At 34.5% G+C, this 21945-nt stretch overlaps 1 protein-coding gene across 3 annotated transcripts in view; it reads left to right on the top strand.

Moving 5' to 3' along the window:
• LOC127864941 (uncharacterized) overlaps positions 1–21945 on the top strand; it is a 186726-nt gene that overhangs the window by 55345 nt on the left and 109436 nt on the right. Inside the window, exon 2 of one of the 3 annotated variants that reach the window (XM_052404833.1) lies at positions 21551–21594. The exons of the other annotated variants lie outside the window; for them this stretch is intronic. The gene's annotated coding sequence lies outside the window, so the exon portion shown is untranslated. The remainder of the gene's footprint in view (positions 1–21550; positions 21595–21945) is intronic. 3 annotated transcript variants of the gene reach the window in all.

Below are 21945 nucleotides of genomic sequence, written 5' to 3'. Positions count from 1 at the left end.
CTGACCGACATTTTTAAGACAGGTCGGATTGAAAATGCTATGTTGCCGGTCCCAATGTTCGGTCGATAATTACTGAGAAGAAATTTATTTATTTCATAGAATGAAAAACTGAAAATCAAAGAGAGCTTACAAGAAATATGAGCGGTAAAAATCACATCATATTTTTGTTAACATGCATGAAATGTTTCTGCCCATGCGCACCAAACACTTCCGAGTAAATATGTCAATATTTTTTACGGTTTCATGAACACACGTCCTGCAACTCAGATTGTTATTTTCGGGGCATACACAGTTTGTTCTCCTTCAGTTTTACGCGTTACAGTGCTTTTTCATTGATTTGTACATCTTTGTGGCCAGTTTATTGACATTTGTAGTAAAATTCTGAGTTGGCATATAATTTTGCGACCGGGAATTAGTTGTCAATGACATTTTCGTAATGCCAGTAATTGCTTTGTGCTTTTAAAACTAAGTATGTTTAATTATGTTTTTGATCTCCCACATACGTTCTGTTGTTTTATGTACTTCATTGATTCCTTACAAATATAGTTGTGATTGTATTTGTACAAATAGTTTATTGACATTCTTTGTTGACTTCAGTCACTGTCACAGTCTTTTAACTATCAGCAATGCTTATTTTCTTAATGTGGGGAAAAGGCCGGGCATTCAATTTTATGGGGGAAATATCCACAAAACTAAGAAAGGGGAACATTTTCTCCAAGGTCAACTTAAAATTTTGGGAATTTTGCACAATTTTAAAGTAATTAAGTATGATGAAGGGGCCTTTCTCTTGTGTGAAGGGGCCTGCAGTACTGCATACCAGTATACAATAATTGTATATTCAATTTAGAAATTGCTCTTTGTTTTAACTAATTTTTGGTTTAATTAGTTTAATTAGTTTTCTTTAACGGTGAAAATTACATAGATAAAAATGTCAGACTCAAGGGCGAAATCGACTCAAGGGCAAGTTACCCTACCCCCATTCATATTGGACAGTTATTGTATCAAATCCAGGGAATAATCTACATGCGCATCCCGCGTCTATGACGCACAAATATCGAAATAGACGCATAGTTTTGAAATATGTGCGTCCACTCGGACGCATTGCTGAAATGAATCCGTTAATGCATACCAGGCTTTGCAAAATTGCCTGTCCGCCGGTCCTGACCGGCAGATTTCCACTTGGACCGGCAGGTTTAACAAGAATGTCGGTCCTGACGACTGGCAAACTGTAAAATGAATGCAAACAAATCTTTTTTTTCAAAATTGTAAGAGCAAACCCCTTACTACATCATGAAAATGAAATTGCTTATTGTTAACCAGGTTTTCCGAAGGAAAAAACTGGTTATTAGATTGGCGAATGCGGGCGGGCTGGCTGGCTGGCGGGCTGGCTGGCGGGCTGGCGGGCGGGCGGAACAAGCTTGTCCGGGCCATAACTATGTCGTTCATTGTCAGATTTTAAAATCATTTGGCACATTTGTTCACCATCATTGGACGGTGTGTCGCGCGAAATAATTACGTCGATATCTCCAAGGTCAAGGTCACACTTTGAGTTCAAAGGTCAAAAATGGCCATAAATGAGCTTGTCCTGGCCATAACTATGTCATTCATTGTGAGATTTTAAAATCATTTGGCACTTTTGTTCACCATTATGGGACGGTGTGTCGCACGAAAGAATCACGTCAATATCTCCAATGTCAAAGTCGCCACGACTAAAAATATATTTTTTTTAAAAACAAACTTACAAAGGGGGTTAATTTTGTTTGTTCATTTCAAAAGTTCAGTTTGAGTTTTCTCCCTTTATCAGATTTTTTTTCACAATGAAAACCTGGTTTTGTGACAATTTTGTCCCTTGTTTTGATGTTTGCAATAACTTTGTAACTTACAATTAGCAAATCCAACTGGTTACACAACACCTACTTCAAACTGAGTCGCAAAATCGGCAACTGCGTTCTAACAAAAAAGATCTAGATAGCTTTGACATATTTTTCGAGTAGATAAGGACATTAAAATATGAATTTCTTTATGAAGCATGGCTTTAAAAAGGTTGTTTATTAAATATTAACAATGTTTTAGTGATATCTTTATAACATGCACTAGTGCTGCAACAATACGCCAAAAACCGTATTGCAATATATTGTCAGTTCAAAAACCCGTATTTCAATATATCGCAATATATTGCTTACTTGTACCAAAATTATAACTTGCCAATTACCTGATAATCCCGTATATTCCAGTTTTAAAGCAAATTCTGGTATATATTTACTATAAATGTGCTCAAGAATAACACGAAACACAAACATTCGCAAATTTTCTTAAGTATCAAATACATTTTGGCATTCATTACTATTTAAAGATGTGATGAAATAACGTCCAACTGGGGCGTTTTTTTCCAATGAACACGAGTAATTCACCTGACGTGATGTTCCCATTTTTAACAACACAAAATACACCCATACTTTCCATGCCACGTTCTACATGTCTGTATAATTTTCACACGCTTTTTTTTGAGACAAAGGATAAAGCACTTTTTATTTGACGCTAGAATTTTTTATTGTCGCATTAGCATTAAAATTTGGAAGCGTAATTCCGAAGTTCGGAATACAAATTTAATAATGCTCAATTCAGAATCGAACAAAACATTTACAGCTGTGCGCAATTAATTCAACGATAATCTGTTTAAAAGCATCGAACGAATGCTCCGATGTAACAACGCTACTCCGTATAATACACTTTCAGAATGCTATTTTTACGGATTTTTTTTTACACTGCTTTGTTTTGTTTACCTTGTTATCCTTATTTCGAATGGTTTTTCTGGACGAAATGTGAATGAATTTTTGTTCGTACTGGTATGATGAAAATCGTATCGCAATACAATATGCGAATTGCGTATTGCGATATATACCGATAAACCGGTATATTGTTGCAGCACTAATAGTTTTGTTGTTGTTTTTTTTGGTCCGGCTAAATTTTCTCCTGCAGATTTTTTCCAATTTTACCAAGCCTGGCATACGCCAATCACGATAAGTACAAACCATCTCAGGTATGAGTCAAAAGTGTAGCGATGAACGTTGAAATTAACCGAATGAGGCTTGAAGACTGCAACAAGTTTTTTGATTGGCTCTAGTTGAGCCGCTGCTGTATAATACAAATCAATTATAATCGACCTTTTAAATATAGTGTGTTATGATATTTTCTAGAGTCCCCGGATTAAAGGCCTGCTTTAAGGTTTTGTAACTTAGTCATAAATAATACAGAAATAATGCCTCCGAAATAAGGTGTTGAAGCAAGATCCAAAACAAACAACTCTAAACTTATATAATGTAGGTCAACAGCTCGCAATTCGGATGTTAATAATAATATTATCAGGTTCGCAATTCGGATATTAACAATGCTATTATCATTGACTTGAATCAAGTTGAAATGTTGTAACAGGTTACATTCATGTAACAGACGACACTGTTATAGCCTATGTGATGGCATTAACAAGATAGTGATAACTCTGAATTTGTTTTTTGGTTTCAAAACTCACTGTTTTTGAGATTATTAAAAGTTTAATGCAAAATATAGTTATTGAGCTAGTGTCATTTAGACTCATTTTCTTCATTTCTTGGTATCTTTAAAAAATTGGGACCCATTCTTTTTCAAGTTGGACGCATTAATTTTGGCCTGGGGCTCATTGGTCTAAAATCTGCAAATTCAGGGACCCATAGGTAGTAAATTCTAGATTATTCCCTGCAAATCTTTGAATAGTATATGAATCAAATTTATAAGATTAGTTGGCCTTATGCCTTTTGCTATTGAGTACTCTCCCTTTCTGGTGTGACATCTTGATGCAAGGAAACCAAGCATGTAATAAATGTTATTGCATGTGTTTATAGAGCTATTGGCTTTGAGTGGTTAAACATGTAGTTAATAAACTATTTTGACATTGATTTCAAGGGAATCAATAAAATCTGTAAATGGAAATGTTTTAATGTTGGATTGTTTGAATTAATTTAGAAATGCTGTTACCGTATTTTTCGGGTTATATGTCGCAACGGAATGTAAGACGCATCCCCTTTTTTTAAACATTTTTTTTTTCATACATAAGACGCTCGGGGGTACATGACGCACATAAATCATCATGGAATATTCCCAAATATGCATTCATTCATGTTAATCCATTAAATGTTTAATCCTCTTTCGTGTTTTATTTAAGATAGAAGATTCATCTTAATACGGTGCAGCCATTTGTTCTCTCACATGTTCATTGTCTTTATATAATTTCTCCATTAAATTTATTTGAACGCATTATTTTAAACAACAACATCATTCAGAACAATGTATTACTGGTAATAATTGACCATATCTGCAAGCCGTTGCATTCGCACATGTTTATCTGTTTTGTCAAAACATCGCAGTCTAAACACTACTGATCATGTTTTCACAATTACCAAAATTAAATCCAGTCTTGACCAGATTTTCCTGTAAATCAGTACACAGAACATTATCTGTTTCATAAATAAACTACCTAAATGACCGTAACGTCAAAGATACAGCATTCTCCTCACTACACAGTTTTTTCTTCAACAGTGTATGACACCCACGCTAATTTTCGCGCGCTTTCCAACTGAACAAAAGAAAAGTACATGAGCAATAGATGTGGCTAGCGTTAGCAATAAAATTGGAAAATACAAATTTAATTATGCGCATTTGATAATACAACAAAATAAAATAAAAAACAATTATTGTGTATTAAACTGCATTTAGGCTATAAATGCAGCATTTGCTGTTTCATAAAAAATAAATGTACCATTTTCTAAAAATTGTATTTTTGCACAACTTTTGTAGCATAAGTATACCGGCATTCTTTAATTGGTAACACGAGCATTTATGATGAATATTAAAATGAGGCCTGTTATGAGAAGGGCTAATATTCTTATCGTGATAATCTTAACACAAGTGTGCAGACGTGTGGTGTAACTGGCTTACCAATAAACGCTTTTAATCCACACTGGGGACATCATTCGTCTCCCATGGAGAGATTATGATCGTTCATCTATCGCAGATGGTTAAAGGGTATTTGAGATCTCATGTTTGCAGACATGTGGTATCGCAGGCATACCAATAAACGCTTGTAATAAATTGTTGTAAAATTCGTAAGGTTAGCTAGTAAAATAAATTTAGCAGACGACTACTTTTTTGTTGCATTGTTTTATTGACGTTACAGTACTGTATAGTACACCAATAGTATTGTTAGAAGTGTGTAACCGACTTTGTGTTAAATAAAATTGTGTTACAAAAACAGCAAAACTTACTGGTAATGGTTATCAAACTCGCGGATTTATGCAATTCTGACTTAAAAATTTGACATTTTGACTTTAGAAAAATTAATTTTGTACATACATAAGACGCTCCGGGGCATACGACGCATATGTAACTTTTGTCTGTAAAAAAGTCACGTCTTATACCCCGAAAAATACGGTACTTTTTTCTTAATATGACAATAATCGGTCATCAGAGGATAACTTAATTATTTCCTCTTCAAAAAAGTAATACATAAATTGCATTGTGAAGCAGACAAATGCACTTGTGTTAACACAGCCAAGTTCAATGTTGTAATCTCCCTTTGCTTTGATTACACCTGAATTAGGTTACCCATGCAAATTATCAACTCTATTACAGTTTACATGCACAAACATCTCTTGCATGGCTAAACAGTGTGCGAATGAACACAATTGACATGGATTTAATGGCAATAAAATAGTTTCTTGAAGGAAAATCATTAAATGCTGCATTGTTGGGATTAGTTCAGAGATTATGTCAACTGTTTCTGTAAGTCACCAGAAATAGGTCACTGGGGATTATCTTTTTCTGCCAAACACAGTCTTATGAGTCCCAATAGTCTGATCCCGGAAAGGCACGAGTTTATAAAAACCCACTAATCACCCCGGTACAAACAGCGCTGGTCAATTATATCAACCAGTGATAGCTTCCTTTAAATAATAATGGTTGATACGGTGTGTGATTTTGAAAAGATCATAAATGGGTCATGTTTATTTGTACCAGCAGATTAGTGTTTTTTTTCCAAAAAGTTGCTTTTTCTGGGATACATATATTGATGATGTTGAAATGAAAGGTATACAGTACAGCCAAAGCGGAACAAATGTATTTCGTGATCCGCGGCGGCAAGGCGTAACGAGTCGATGACGCGTCAGTCGTTGAAGCCGCGTCAGTATGCGTCGGCAAGTCGCATTTCGCCGCGAAACTTCGCATCTGTCCGCCAAGGCATACCTCGAGCCGCGACATGATGCCAAGTCGATGCGCATCATGAAATAAAAAATCTTTTTTAAATTATTAGTTACATGTAGTTAACAAATTTTGAAAGAACAATTATACTATTAATTAAAATCATTATAAATTTATTGTGCGCAGATTGTATAAGCATATACATGTAAGCGTAGTTAATGTGTCTGGCCAATTAAGTTTGTTTCCTGCCCGTAGTGTATGTATTTCACACATAAACAAGGTCACGTAATTATGTTTTCGCTCATACAAGTGGTCAAGGCTCCAGAATATGGTGGATTAATAAATAGCTTGCATTTTGATTTTGCTATTATATTTAAGCTGAGAAAATTAGCAGTTTGAATCCACATCAATAATAAAGACGGTGACGACGTATTTGTTGTTTTGTTAGTTATCAGCTTATTATAACTATTGTTTGAATATGCGTATATAAACATGTTTTTTTTTGTTCATATTATACAGTAAATATCGCTACTAATTACCTAATAATCCCGTATATTCCAGTTTTAAAGCAAATGCTGGTAAATATTTACGATACACAAACATTCTCGCTTTTTCCTTAAGTATCAAATACATTATTGCAGTTGTTACTATTTATAGAGATGATGAAATAACGTCTAATCGGGGCGTTTTTTTTCCACTGAAGACGCAATTTACGCCTGACGTGATGTTCATGTATGACGTTCTACATGTCTGCATAATTTTTGTGCGCTTTTTATGAAACAAAGGATATTTTAGCACTGTTTATTAAATTGACGCTTAGAATTTGCCAAAGGTCGCGTTAGCATTAAAATTCGGAAGTGTGTTTCGGATTACAAATTTAATAGTGATAATCGAACGAAACATTAACAGTTGCACGTGATTAATTCTACGCTACACATACATGTTTGTACATGTAGGTGGATATCTTTTCACTCGATCCGCCGCGTACGTATGCGGCAGATTTACTCCGCGAAAGTACGCGAGGTTAATACAGACTCAGTGTCGTTGCGGGGATTGATGTCGAGTGCCACGGCGATACGCCGCGTGAACACACGATTTGGCCGCCGCGGACTAATAATCTGGCCGTGGCATAGCCCCGGATTCTGTTTGTGCCGCGTTGGCTGTACTGTAAATATAGATTGTTAGATGTATAATATTCATGTGATTGAACAATTTTTTTGCCTAAATTAATTTTAGTTAAATTTATCGACATTATAATTTTTAATTTCATAACATATGTCTTTTTCACAAATAGAAGTAAACAAATTTGATGTGCATTTCAATTTGAATTGGATAAATGTATGGTATTTCTACCTTTGTATTCGTCCATGAAGCGTCATGATTAAAGCATCGCAAAAGAGCAACAAACATTATTTCCATGGGCAGAAATTCATGAACACTAATAAGTGGCATTCAAAAGATCAACACAGGTAGCATTTTGTTTCAATTACAAAATAACCCACAACATTTTTTTGTGGAATCAGTCTCAGTCAAATCAAACTTAACACAACAATGATCAAATTCCATTGATACAAGATTTTAGAATAGAAACAATATTGCACTATTTTGCATCAATTAGATGTTCAACATTTCAACACTCTGATTTTTAATCTGCGTTTTTTTTTCTTTCTTGCCAACATTCATTCTATGCATGCAGCAATCTGAAAAATATAATATTGTTTTAATAAATCTCATCGAATCAGATGTTATGCCTTACATGGAATAGCTAATGAGAAGGAATGTTATGTTTCAAAGCACACTATGTACACTAACATATGCCCTGGGAAAAAAGCATGAAAAGAAACCAAGGGAAATGACTCAAAAACTATGTCAGTAGCACTACTGAAAAATGCAAAATGTATATGGCTCTTGAAGAGTCAAGGAAAACACAAAGCACAAGTATTTTCCTCAATCTTAATTTTTTAGCTTTTAGGGATTACATGTATGTCATGGTCCTGTGTCCGTAGTGCGTGCGTGCGTTAACTTTTTCTTTAAACATCTTCTTCTCCTAAACTACAAGTCCAATATTGATAAAACTTCTCACAAATGTTCCTGAGGTGAACCTCTTTCAAATTGTTCATATTATGCCACTGGGGCCAAATTTGACCCTGGCCCTGGGGGTCAATAAATTGAACATTTGCTTATATAAAGCCTATTTTGTGCATACTTTAAAAATCTTGTCCATAACCATTGGACCTAGTGCTACCACATTTGGTATGTAGTGACATTTAATAGTTCTCTTCTTTGTTTGTTCAAATTATGTCCTTGGGGTCAAATTTGACCCTGCCCCTAGGTCACAAAAATGAACATATGCTTATATAAAGCCTATTTTGTGCGAACTTTAAAAATCTTCTTGTCCATAACCGTAGGGCCTAGCGCTACCAAATTTGGTATGTAGTGACATCTAATAGTTTTCTACTTAGTTTGTTCAAATTATGCCCCTGGGATCAAATTTGATCCTGCCCTGGGGGTCACAAAAATGAACAAACGCTGAAATAAGGCCTTTTTTGTGCAAACTTTACAAATCTTCTTGTCTATAACCGTATGGTATAGGGCTACCAAATTTGGTATGTAGTGACATATTATAGTCCTCTACCAAGTTTGTTCAAATTAAGCCCCTGGGATCAAATTTGACCGTTCCCCAGGGGTCACAAAATTGAACATATGCTTATATTGGGCCTATTTTGTGCAAACTAAAAATCTTCTTGTCCATAACCATTGGGACTATGTTTACCAAATTTGGTATGTATTAAATTTTTAAAGCTCTCTACCAAGTTTTTTCAAATTTTGCCCCTGGGGTCAAATTTGACCCTGCCCCGGGGGTCACAAAAATGAATATATGCTTAAATAAGGCCTATTTAACACCGCAGTAACGTTGTCCATAAATAAAAATGCTCACCCTTCCAACCCTTCCAGTGGGACAAGGGATAGAAAGAGAAAGTCACATGCTTGAGTACATTTCAACACTTGCGCATGCTTTTTTCGCATAAAAAAAACAGTGGAGCGATACAGGGCCATCATGGCCCTCTTGTTTTGCATTCTAAATAAATCACAATTTTATGCAAGTTATTTTATTTCAGTTTTGTAATAACATATCATTAATCTTCAATTTAACTTTAAAAAACTGTATCGGGGGATTATGATCAAAATAGTCTTCCCGCACCCTCCCGAAAAAATATATTGCATCTGTGCACTCATAAATGTTAGATCATATAAGTAATGTTGTTAAATAACATGACCATTAAACACGTAAATGTATAAAGCTTTAATCAAGCCGTTGTTCAACAGTGGAATCGTTACATCACCTTATTAATGCATTGCATTCCAACTGGAAGGTATCAAGGTCAGTTCGCGGTTTGGTATAGAAATCCTTAAATCGCTTTAACTATGTGCTCTTTAAGTTTATTTTGATAAAAAATATATTACATGTATATAAAGATATTTTTATGGTATGTCAATCAAAGATTCTTAATATCTTTTCAACAGTTGAAAGATAAGTACAAATGTATCAGTTTTGATTAATTTAATTAGAAATATTCAACCATATAGACAAATATATTAAACATGAGTGCTATGACTCGCTAAACTATTAATAATGGAATCAAATAACAATGTCCAATAAACCCAAACAACAGGTCTGTTCGAAGAATATGCGTATAACTATTTCAAATATGTACGGGGTGATTACTGTGTTGTCGGCTGGCCTACATGTATATGCTTTCATTTATGTTCAGTCTTCTTGTGTCTTTCTAATCTGTAAAAATGTTTCTGATTAATAACATCTAATAAAGGTAAATAAGCCACCAAATCTGGCGCAACACCCACTAATTGATTTGTGTGTAATGCAGCTAAGAACTTTGCAAAAAAAGGCATTTTTTACTTTCATAGATATAACTTTTGATCGTTCATCAACACCGACCACAATCAACGCCATATATCTTTTAACATGTATTTCTTGTTTTACCTTTTGGAGAAAGGTGTGGGGACCTTCTGACTACATATTTATATCCTACTTTGCTATATACCATTTATCAAATACTTTGGTGCAAATGCTAAATAAGATTATTTTTTATTATGCTAAAAATTAATTTAATGGCAACAATGGACAAAATTACTCATACAATATAAAAAATGTTTTTATTTTTGTCATTTCTTAGCTCGACTATTATATATGAAATATATATAGTGGAGCTATCCTACTCATCCCCACGTGCGCGTGATCGTTGGAAAGTTAAAGTTTGCGTACCATCTCAAAAATTGTCTATGTCCCTTGACATATTGCTTTCATATTTTGCATACTTCTTTACCAATATAACCCTTATCTTTAAACAAGAGCAGACAACTGTAACAAACATTTTGTAAGAATTATGGCCCTGTTTTCACTTAGAATATGCATATTATTGATAAATCTATGTTAAAGTTTGTGTACCACCTTAAATATTTTATATGTCCCTTGACCTATTGCTTTCATATTTTGCATACTTCGTTACCAACATGACCCCAATCTTTTAACAAGATCAGACAACTGTATCAAGCATTTTGTAAGAATCATGTCCCTTTTTCCACTTAGAATATGCATATTATTTATAAATCTATGTTAAAGTTTACATACCAGCACAAATATTTTCTCTCTCCCTTGACATATTGCTTTCATATGTTGCATACTATTTTACCAATATGACCCCAATCTATAATCAAGAGCAGACAACTGTATCAAGCATTTTATAAGAATTAACGCTCTTTTTCCTCTTAGAATATGCATATTATTGATTAATCTATGTTAAAGTTTGTGTACCACCTCAATTATTGTCTATGTCCCCTGATATATTGCTTTTATATTTTGCATACGTCTTTACCAACATGACCCCAATCTATAAACAAAAGCAGACAACTGTGTCAAGCATTTTGTAAGAATTATGTCCCTTAATTTCCACTTAGAATATATGCATATTATTGATAAATCTATGTTAAAGTTTGCACTCCAGCTCAAATATTTGTATGTCCCTTAACATATTGCTTTCATATTTTGCAAACTTCTTTACCAACATGACCCCAATATAAAAACAAGAGCAGACAACTCATCCTTCAAGGTAAAAGGTCAAATGTATGCCTTCAAGGCAGAGTCAAACCTTGGTCATAAATTTTGCAATATTGAAGATTGCAACTTTATATTTGGCTTGCATATGTATCTCACTGAGCTGCACATGTTGAATTGTGAAAGGTTAAGGACATCCTTCAAGGTCAAAGGTCAAATTTATAGCTTCTAAGCGGCGCAACAGGGGGCATTGTGTTTCTGACAAACACATCTCTTGTTCCATTGTTCCACTTAGAATATGCATATTATTGATAAAGCTATGTCTATATATATATATATAATAAAAGTAAAAACACGTGTCTGGGATTTTAAATATATATTGATTTAGCCAACGCTTTTCGCATAGCTCATCAGGGCATAATACAATATATTACAACGTCAAAATGTCATGGAGATAACGTCATATCAATTATGACGTCATAACGTCAATAAATATTAAATGAAATTTAATTTGGGTTTAAATACATGTATAAAATGTTGTTCTTTTGCTTACCTAGCTGAAATATTGTTCGAAAATAGCTTATAAAATGGAAATATTTTAAATTTTGGTTCATTATGTGAACATTCATCTAAATGTTTACTTAAAGGCATCTGTCTTGTTGAGGGGTCTCGCATTTGTTGTTCATGGACAGATCGCCTATTTCTAAGTTTATCGCCAGTTTGACCTATATAATATTGTTTGCATCCATTGCATAATAATACATAAATCACATTTTGTATATCACATGACATATTAGTTTTTATTTTGAACATTTTGCCATTAAAATCAAAAGAATTCCCTACAATAATATAACCACACAGGGCGCATCTAGAGTCATTACACAGTGATTTTTTTTGCCAGAAATTACAGCCGATATTCGGCTGCTTCCCAATTGCAAAAAATGACGTTTTTTCCCAAAAATTTGATTAAAATTTCCCAAAAAAAGACAAAATTTTCCCAATGAAGCCAATAAGATTACAATGTAATTTAGCAATAATTTCGAACGAGTGCCGATCGAGTTGCCGAGTCGTCGCCGAACAACAACTGACTTACGTATTTTTCGCGAATTTAGCCAAATACGATTTTACGTTGCTATCCACATCTCTCTCTATATTGCGGAGGATACCGACGATAGTCGATGTATTCCGATTGTAAACGCCTGTTTTTACACACGCCCAAGATGGCGGCAAGCAGACGAGAAATTTACGATAAGCGGCGAAAATGATAATTATTCAAATAAACAACGGATATCATATGGTTATTACGGAATAATTTAATGCGTGTGTCAATTAATGCAAAATACAACGTTTGAGATAAAAACAACAAATATGTATTACAAATCTTCACAGTGAATGTGCATCACGGAAATCAGTGTTGGGAAATTGGAGTTAGTCTACCATTACTCACAAAGTTAATGCATTTAAGATGAGTATCATTCGAAAATGGAAAGAGACAAACATGATATGATTTATATGTTAGTGGATCTGTGTAAAATCAGATTCATATGCATATTATGCTTTATTATGTTTGTCACGCTTTACAGTTTACTGAAATAGCATTGAAGTGCAAGATGTTGAAAGGTAAAGAAATGAAATAAATTATTTTAACTTTATTTAATACATCATTGACATAGCAAGACCACTAAAGCGTTTTTTTTTATAAATATTTGTTAATCTTTTTACCATATGATATTTAATTTAAAAGAATACTGAATTAAATTCTTACTGTTAAAGAGGTTATGATTAAATGGTTTATTTAAGAATCTATATAGATTATTGCAAGTTCAATATGAATGTGGAAGGATATTAACTTAACATTGTCTTCATTGTAAGAACACATTAAATTAGCACTTTATAATATAAAAATGCTGTCAAACATATTTTAATAATTTTAATTCTGTTCTTATAATCATATTTATAATGTTTCCCAATTTCATGGTTTATCGCGCTATTTTTCCCAATTTCATGGTTTATCGCGCTAATTTTCCCAATCCAAAAGGCACAGGCTGTAAGAAAAAAAATCAACAAAAATCACTGTTACATTTGGATACTCTTGGTTCTTGAGATGAAAAGTAAGATTTGGTTAACAGACGTTTTAAATTAGGTGGCTGTCGCTTACATTTTATTATCTTCTGATTTGAAATTATTTTATTCATAACCGGGTCTGTTTGTAAAATGTCAATGTTGTTTTTTAATACGCCAAACAGTTCTTTATTTTTTGGATTTTGTGTTGAAATAAATGGAATTATATTACTCTTGTCTTTTTGTGTTGATTTTGAAAGTAATTCATGTTTAGGGATGGAAAGTGCTTTTTTAATACCTGTATTTATAATAGATTGTGGATATTTTCTTTGAATAAGTGAATGCTTAAGTTCATTTAAACGTTTTAGTTTAAGTTTATCATTCGAAACTATGGTGCAGATCCGTTTCGCTAAAGTGAAAGGAATATTTATCTTTGTGTGTTTATTATGACACGAGGTAAAATTAAGATATTGTTTAGAATCAGTTTCTTTGTAATATATATCAGTATTAATTTCAGTATTGTTTTTTATAATCAATATATCAAGAAATGGTAACTCGAGTGTGCTTGTTTGCATTGTAAACTTGATAACCGTCAGTGGTTTTTTTTCACAAATAGGGGATTGGTGGCTGGGCCAGTCCAAAGGGGAAAAATGTGTCGTTTTTTAGAAAATGGGGAAAATAAAAAAAATCACTCTTTTATATGTTATGATAATTATTATACATGTATGAATACACATGTTTGTATGAATGTAATATTCACAGCTAAATTTCTCTGTTCTTTTTCTTAAATATATATCAATGATTTTTTTCAACAGTATAGTTTCAGACAGTTCAGCCTTCATGCACAGTCTCAGTTTTCCTAGCCATTTTGAGTCTAAATCGGTATTTTTATGCCCCCCTTCGAAGAAGAGGGGGTATATTGCTTTGCTCATGTCGGTCGGTCGGTCGGTATATAGGTCGGTAGGTCGGTAGGTCTAGGTACTACTACTACTACTACTACTACTACTACTACTACTACTACTACTACTACTCCACCACCACCACCGCCGCCGCCGCCGCCGCCGCCACCACCACCACCCACCACCACCACCACCACCATCAATTCTACCATGTCTACTATTACTACTTCTACTACTACTACTGCCACTACTACTACTATTTTTACTACTACTACTACTACTACTACTACTACTACTTCTACTACTACTACTACTACTACTATTATTACTACTACTACTACTACTACTACTACTACTACTACTACTACTACTACTACTCCACCACCACCACCACCACCACCCACCGCCACCCGCCACCACCACCACCACCACCACCACCACCACCACCACCACCAACATGTCTACTATTACTACTACTTCTACTACTACTGCCACTACTACTACTATTTTTACTACTACTACTACTACTACTACTACTACTACTACTACTACTACTACTACTTCTACTACTACTTCTACTACTACTACTATTACTACTACTACTACTACTACTACTACTACTACTACTACACCACCACCACCACCACCACCACCGTTCACAGTGACAAAAAACGTATTCACACAATGGTTGCTACTACAACTTATAGCCCATATAGGGGGGCATGCATGTTTTACAAACAGCCCTTGTTTATTGATAAAATGGCAAATTTAAGCATGTTTTATCAATAAAATGGACCAAAGTGGAATGTTTTTATCAACAAATATTGACATAGTATAGATGCATCAGGCATTTTCCTGGCCATTTTGGGGAAAAAATGCAATTTATATGAAAAGTCCACTGTTTTGGGAAAAAATAATTTAATATAACTCTTTATAATAATTCAAAAACATATAAATTTGTTATATACTTTGTTAGTTGTTTATGAAATAAATTTGAGATATATAAATCATTAGAGGGTTCTTTCTAAAAAAAATAAAATATATTTTTTACTTCTGGAGGGGATTTTTTGTACAAAATAGGGGAAAAATATATACTCTTTTTTGAGGGGAATGGGGCCGAATATCGGCCCCGAAACCGCATAAAAAACACTGACCATAATAATCACGTGACTATTTCACTGGATTCCGGTCTTGCGCAAGTAGGGTATTTCTTCCATTACGTACCAGAAACCAGTCAAATTTTCATCCGGGTTATGTGAAAGCTAAGATGTAAACGTGAAAATAGAAAAAAATGTCTCACAATTGGCGTTCATACATGAAAAAAACAACGTTCAGACTCCAAAGTACTAAACACATTGACACATTTTTTAAGAATAAACCATTGAAACCCAGCAGGATTCGGAGGTAATGGACATTGAACATTTTGAAAGTGAAAGTAGACAATCAGCAGCTGCAACACCTTACTATTCCATACTGTAGCAGATCTAGATCGTCTACCCATTCATCATGAAACTGAAATCACAAAATTGACATCGTCCCCCGGCCCCAGTACAGAAATACAGCTCTGCAACTTTATTTTCCAAGCCAGACGAAACACAACCAAAACCTGATCGTTTCAATTCTCAAGTATACGAATTCCGATACCCATGGATATATAAGTCTACCTAAATATGACTTAAATATTGTGTAAATATTGTGAGCTGTTTGGATCCAGTAGTGACAAAGATATCCTATGTCACAACTGGTGCTGTATTATGGGACAACCCCTATAGGAGAATTAAAACTCACAATAATAGTGATAGACACTAGGCTTCAGTAGAAAAAAAATCCAACTTTAGAAGCCAACACAGTGTTATTAAATTGCCAAAGGACAGAGGCATTCCTCTGTAGATGAGTTATAGATTTTGAAATAAACAGTTTTTATTTTTTCCCCAAATATGTCTCTTTTGCGCACTATTTTTCCCCTTTCACCCAGCTTCCAGCGTCTTCCCCTTTTTGGAAAAAACAAACCCTGTATATAATTCATTTGTTATGCCCCCGGTAGGGTGGCATATAGCAGTTGAACTGTCCGTCAGTATGTCAATCTGTCTGTCCGTCCGAAAAAAACTTTAACGTTGGCCATAACTTTTGCAAATTTGAAGATAGCAACTTGATATTTGGCATGCATGTGTATCTCATGAAGCTGCACATTTTGAGTGATGGAAGTTCAAGGTCAAGGTCATACTTCAAGGTCAAAGGTCAACAAAAGATTTTTTTTGAAAGTGGCGCAATAGGGGCATTATGTTTCTGACTAACACATCTCTTGTTTATAACTAGATAACCTTTATATGATCATTGCAATGTTCACATTTCTCCCCGTATTATGTTTTTTGCAATGTTTACATTTCTCCCCGTATCACTATAATGTAATATATTGCACACTTTAAACATGAAGTACCCTATGTCAGGCAGTGTGAAGTGTCAAATGTGCAGTGTCCTGTATTTTGACCACCCTATGTCTGGTGGTGTGAAGTACGGAATGTGCAGTGTCCTGTATTGTAACCACCCTATGTCTGGCGGTTGAAGTGTCAAATATGCAGTTTCCTGTAATGTAACCACCCTATGTATGGTGGTGTGTAGTGTCAAATGTGCAGTGTCCTGTATTGTAACCACCCTATGCATGGCTGTGTGAAGTGTAAAATGTGCAGTGTCCTGTATTGTAACCACCCTATGTCTGGCGGTTGAAGTGTCAAATGTGCAGTTTCCTGTAATGTAACCACCCTATCAGTGCTCACTCTGGCCTTCAGAAAATAATAGCCATATTTTTTTTCCTTAAAAAATTAATAGCCAAAACATATGCGGACTTTTCCGCAAAACGGTACTGAAGGCAAAAAGAAAGAAAAAACCATGAATCTCATTTTATCTATGTTTTATTAAATGTATATCTATTGATTTAAGTTATAATATATATATATACTCAAAAACAAGCATAATATCAGTGTGTCATTTTCTTATAAAATATTATCATGGCTTTACAATAAAGAATACAATCAATGTTGCGGGTGTGACTTAACAAACCAGATCTCAGCTACAGTTACATACACATAAGAATTAAGGGCAGAGGCCCCAACCCACCCAGAGCACTAATTATACTATTTTTTATAGTTTTTCCAATTGCAATTTTTGGTGAATACTCGAAATATTATAAACCACACCTTCCGTATCACCTCATGTGTATTCGTCATTCTATTTTTGCTGTTATGAACTTCGAAAATAAATCATAATGGACGAAAAAAATACAGTATCCGAAAACGGTAATCCGAAAAATTGTACGCGTTTTGCACATGAAATATGCATAATATAAAATATTAATATGCATAATATAAAATGTGCATATCGTTCGACTACTTTATCTCTTAATACGGCGTTTGCCATCGGCCGCAATATTGTAGGCAGAGGCCAATATCAATTGTAAATTATTATTCCAAAAATAACACTTTCGCAATGCCGATCATGTTTACATCAATTAACGTCACAGCGCGTAAGTTAAAATACACCACCTTAGTGTAATTCCAAACACGTGTTTCGTTAAAATCAGCTGACCATGGCATATGTCGGGTCCCTTTGAATTGGGAAAACCAGGTTACCTGGTTAAAAATTGGAATCATTATGTTAAAGCAGACGACAAACAGCGGTAATTACGGGGATAATTAGTTGATGGCGATTAAATAATTATTTCATCAAGCAATGTTCAACGTAATCTAATTGCAGAAAAAATGGCGTGCAAAACAAAACCAGCCAACAATATTAGCGGCGATTTTCAATAATGACGATTAAATAATAATTGGCGAAAAATTAACAAAGATCTAACAGTTACCGATAATTGGTAAAGCACAGGGAGATTAAAGACGTTTTTTCCGAAATATATCACTGCTGTCGGACACTGATTGAGAAAAATGCTCTAGGCCACAATGTCGCAGAAGTTATTGAAGCGTGTATGACAATACACAGGGTCGAGTGTGTACACAGGTAATCTCGTTATCAATTTTTCCTGCTTGATGGCCCGATTTGCAGGCGTTTCGCAATCGCCGGACAACATTTAGTGGCAATTTGTTTTTTTATGTAGGCGGATAAAATAATCACCATTTTTTCTAGACAATTTTAAGAAATAATAGCCAGTTGGATAAAATAATCGCCATTGGCGATAATGTCTGGCAGCAGCGTGAGCACTGCCCTATGTCTGGTGGTGTGAAGTGTAAAATGTGCAGTGTCCTGTATTGTAACCACCCTATATCTGGCAGTGTGAAGTGTCAAAGGTGGGGTGTCGTGTATTGTAACCACCCTATGCCTGGCAGTGTGAAGTGTCAAAGGTGCGGTGTTCTGTATTGTAACCACCCTATGTCAGGCAGTGTGAAGTGTCAAATTAGCTGTGCCCTTTATTGTAACCACCCTATGTCTGGCGGTGTGAAGTGTCAAATCTAAGCCGTGTCCTGAATTGTAACCACCCTATGTATGTCTGTGTGAAGTGTCAAATGTGCGGTGTTCTTTTTTGTATCAAACCTATGTCTGGCTTGTAGCAACATTAGTTAGTTTAAATTTACTTTTCATGTTTGTGCATAATTTACATTTCATAACTCCACTTTCCATATCCATCACCAGCCACAGGTGTTTTTTCTCCACTCTATTTAAGTTTTATAGAACCCTTTATAGTAACCACCCTATGTCTGGCTGTGTGAAATGTCAAATGTGCAGTGTCTTTTATTGTAACCAACCTAATTGTCTGGCGATGTGAAATGTCAAATGTGTGGTGTCCTGTATTGTATCCACCTGATGTCTGGCGGTGTGAAATGTAAAATGTGCAGTGTCTTTTATTGTAACCAACCTATGTTTGGTGGTGTGAAATGTCAAATGTGCGATGTCCTTTATACACTGTAACTCCAATATAACGCGGATGACGGGGTCCAAGCCACGCATCAGCGTTATAAACGGACAGTGTTATAAGTTTTGAGCTTATTTATTTAAGGGGGCTATAAAAACAGGTATAGTATATAGCCTATAATATAGGTCCTGTCACTCCTGTGTATTGTCATGCTGTGTTGTCATCCGCAAATACATGCATATGAACCGAATGTAACGATAACAGTATACATACCGCTTTTCTAATGTGCACATTTATCCGATAATCCAATATAATTACAACATCACTTACAAACAAATATTGTTAAACATTTATGACAAGAAATATGTTTACGAATTTCGTAAACAAAGTCTTATGCCTACGCCATTTTTCAGAAAAATTAGTACAGTGCATTATGGGACACTGAGCTTACATTGGACGAGCAAATTTAAATTTAGATTGAATGCAATACGATACATGTACAAAGAAATGGTTTTATTGCGTCATACGCAGCATGTAAAAAAAGTGCTTTCCGTTGACTTTCTGATAACTGGCAAAAATTTAAGTGCATCTCTGTTTACTATTACACTGCGTAAGCATGTTAATAAATCGTCAGGATTTTTTAATTTATTTTTCGTATACGTACTGAAACATTAAACACACACACAGATATTTTTATTTATCAAGCATGTGTAGCATATAATAAACGATAACACACTTACACAGCCATAGTTTATACAATGAAATACAATACACGATAAATACAAAACATAAACAGGTAATCTTTTTAAATAACTTTAATTTTAATTTGATAATTATTCTGCTTGCACTTGCCTTATTGAAATAAGCGCACCGAACCGCTCTGTTAGGGAATACATGTAATAAACACGGACTCGCAAGTTTTCACACCTTTATTGACATTACACAACATAATATGATGATGATGATGATCATAATAACACCAATTAGCTGTCAAATGTCGTTTAATTTATTAACCTCTAATCAATTAAAATCATTTAAACGGATGGATAAAGCAATCAAACTGTGATCGCCGGCTTCTTTGAATTTTCTGAAAATACATGAAGTTGCATAACATGGATTTGAATCAGAAATGGAAGGTTGGAGAAAAAACGGGATCCAAGGACCCCCCGCATTATATTGGATACAGCGTTATAACAAACCGCACTATATTGGAGTTACAGTGTAGTAACCACCATATGTCTTGCAGGGCCCTCAATCCATTTTAGGGGAAGCGGGTTGCTACCTATAGCAGTGGGAATTTTTGCGGCGTTTCCCTTTTTGGGGGATTTTTTACTTACTCTCTGATTATAACATTTGTACATGTTTGCACTATATTCATTGCTTTTTTCATAATTTAGTATGTTTGATAAGATTTAATTAAAATAGAATTGAGATATAATAATCATGAGACACATCTATCTATAAATTTTTTTTTTTTTTTCAAACTCTACTTCATCAAATCCATAGAAAGGCAGGTCAGAATCCATGTCATAAATCAGAAAACATTCACTCCGCCATTTTTTACACATTTTCAAAGAATAAAAGTGCTTTATGCCCCACTTCCTGCTGAGAATATTAATTTCTATTTATAATTAACCGATGAAATGTTACATATCCTTAAACCAGGGCCTTATGAATTCAGTTATGTAAACATTTGACCTCTCACAGAACAGTAAACAAAGGAAATAGAAATAAGGTGTGAGGTCACTATCAATAAGAACAGAATTGTTTAACGAACGAAATTTGTTTTAGTTTCTTAGAAGGTTTTTTCACGTAAAACGGTCTTAGAAAAATTCACTTAAAACCGTGTAAGCAATATTCTTGGAAGAAAACGTTAGAAAAACGTTTCCAAAAAAAAAAATGTTAGAATTACCATATACTAAATTAAATAGATATTTCGTCTGATTTTTGATCAGGTAAGGCTTCATAATGGTCAACCGATCGATGTGGGTTTTCGAAATGTCGTATATACCTTAAGCATAGGTGCGTTGCACCTATGCTAAAAATTGTTTCATGCTGAATACTGTTTACACAGTAAACATCGTTGTTAAAGGAAATGCAGTAACCCTTATCATGCCCTATACTTCCCCAAAATATAAAGTCTATTGAATAACATAAATGTAAATGTAAATGTGATAACTGTTAAATAAGATTTAAGACATTGTTTTTTTTAATGGTTCAAGATTTTGAAGTAGTGTTTGGTAATTAATAAAACATTAAAATAGATACATGTATGCACTTTTGCCAAAACCTGCCTATCTTATTACACTTTTTGCAAATACAGGTGGTTTACTTAGTACACCTAGAACTAAATTGATTTCTTTGCACATAATTTTAATTACAAAAATCAGTTAGAAAAGCTCTTTCATTTTTGGTTTTGTATATTTACAGTTGATGTACAGAAGTCAGATTGGTCAGCCAGTGAAACATGTTCTGTGAGTAGCTAGAATGGAACTTGAACCAGACACTGAAACTGTACTATCCTTATTCCTGTCTAGGTGGTGTTGACTGTGGTTGGAATAGTTGTCAAGTGAACAGCAGAAATGTTACCCAAACCAAACACTTTACACTACTTGCCCCCTCCTGCTTAGTTGGAAGTGATAATGGTTGAGATAGATATCTTACTTAGCAGCAGAAACGGAATTTTAAGCCTAACACTGGACCTGTACTGACCTCTATCCTGCTTAGGTGGAATTGATTGTTTTTGGAACAGTTGTATAGTGAGTAGTGGGACTGTAAGCCAAGCCAAACCCTTTACCCTCTACTGACCAACCTCCTGTTTAGGT

This window comes from Dreissena polymorpha, chromosome 1 (assembly GCF_020536995.1).
Source record: "Dreissena polymorpha isolate Duluth1 chromosome 1, UMN_Dpol_1.0, whole genome shotgun sequence".
In the NCBI taxonomy this organism is placed as follows: Eukaryota; Metazoa; Mollusca; class Bivalvia; order Myida; family Dreissenidae; genus Dreissena; species Dreissena polymorpha.
Note: the sequence above shows the minus strand (reverse complement) of the source record. Positions and strands in the feature narration are given on the sequence as shown.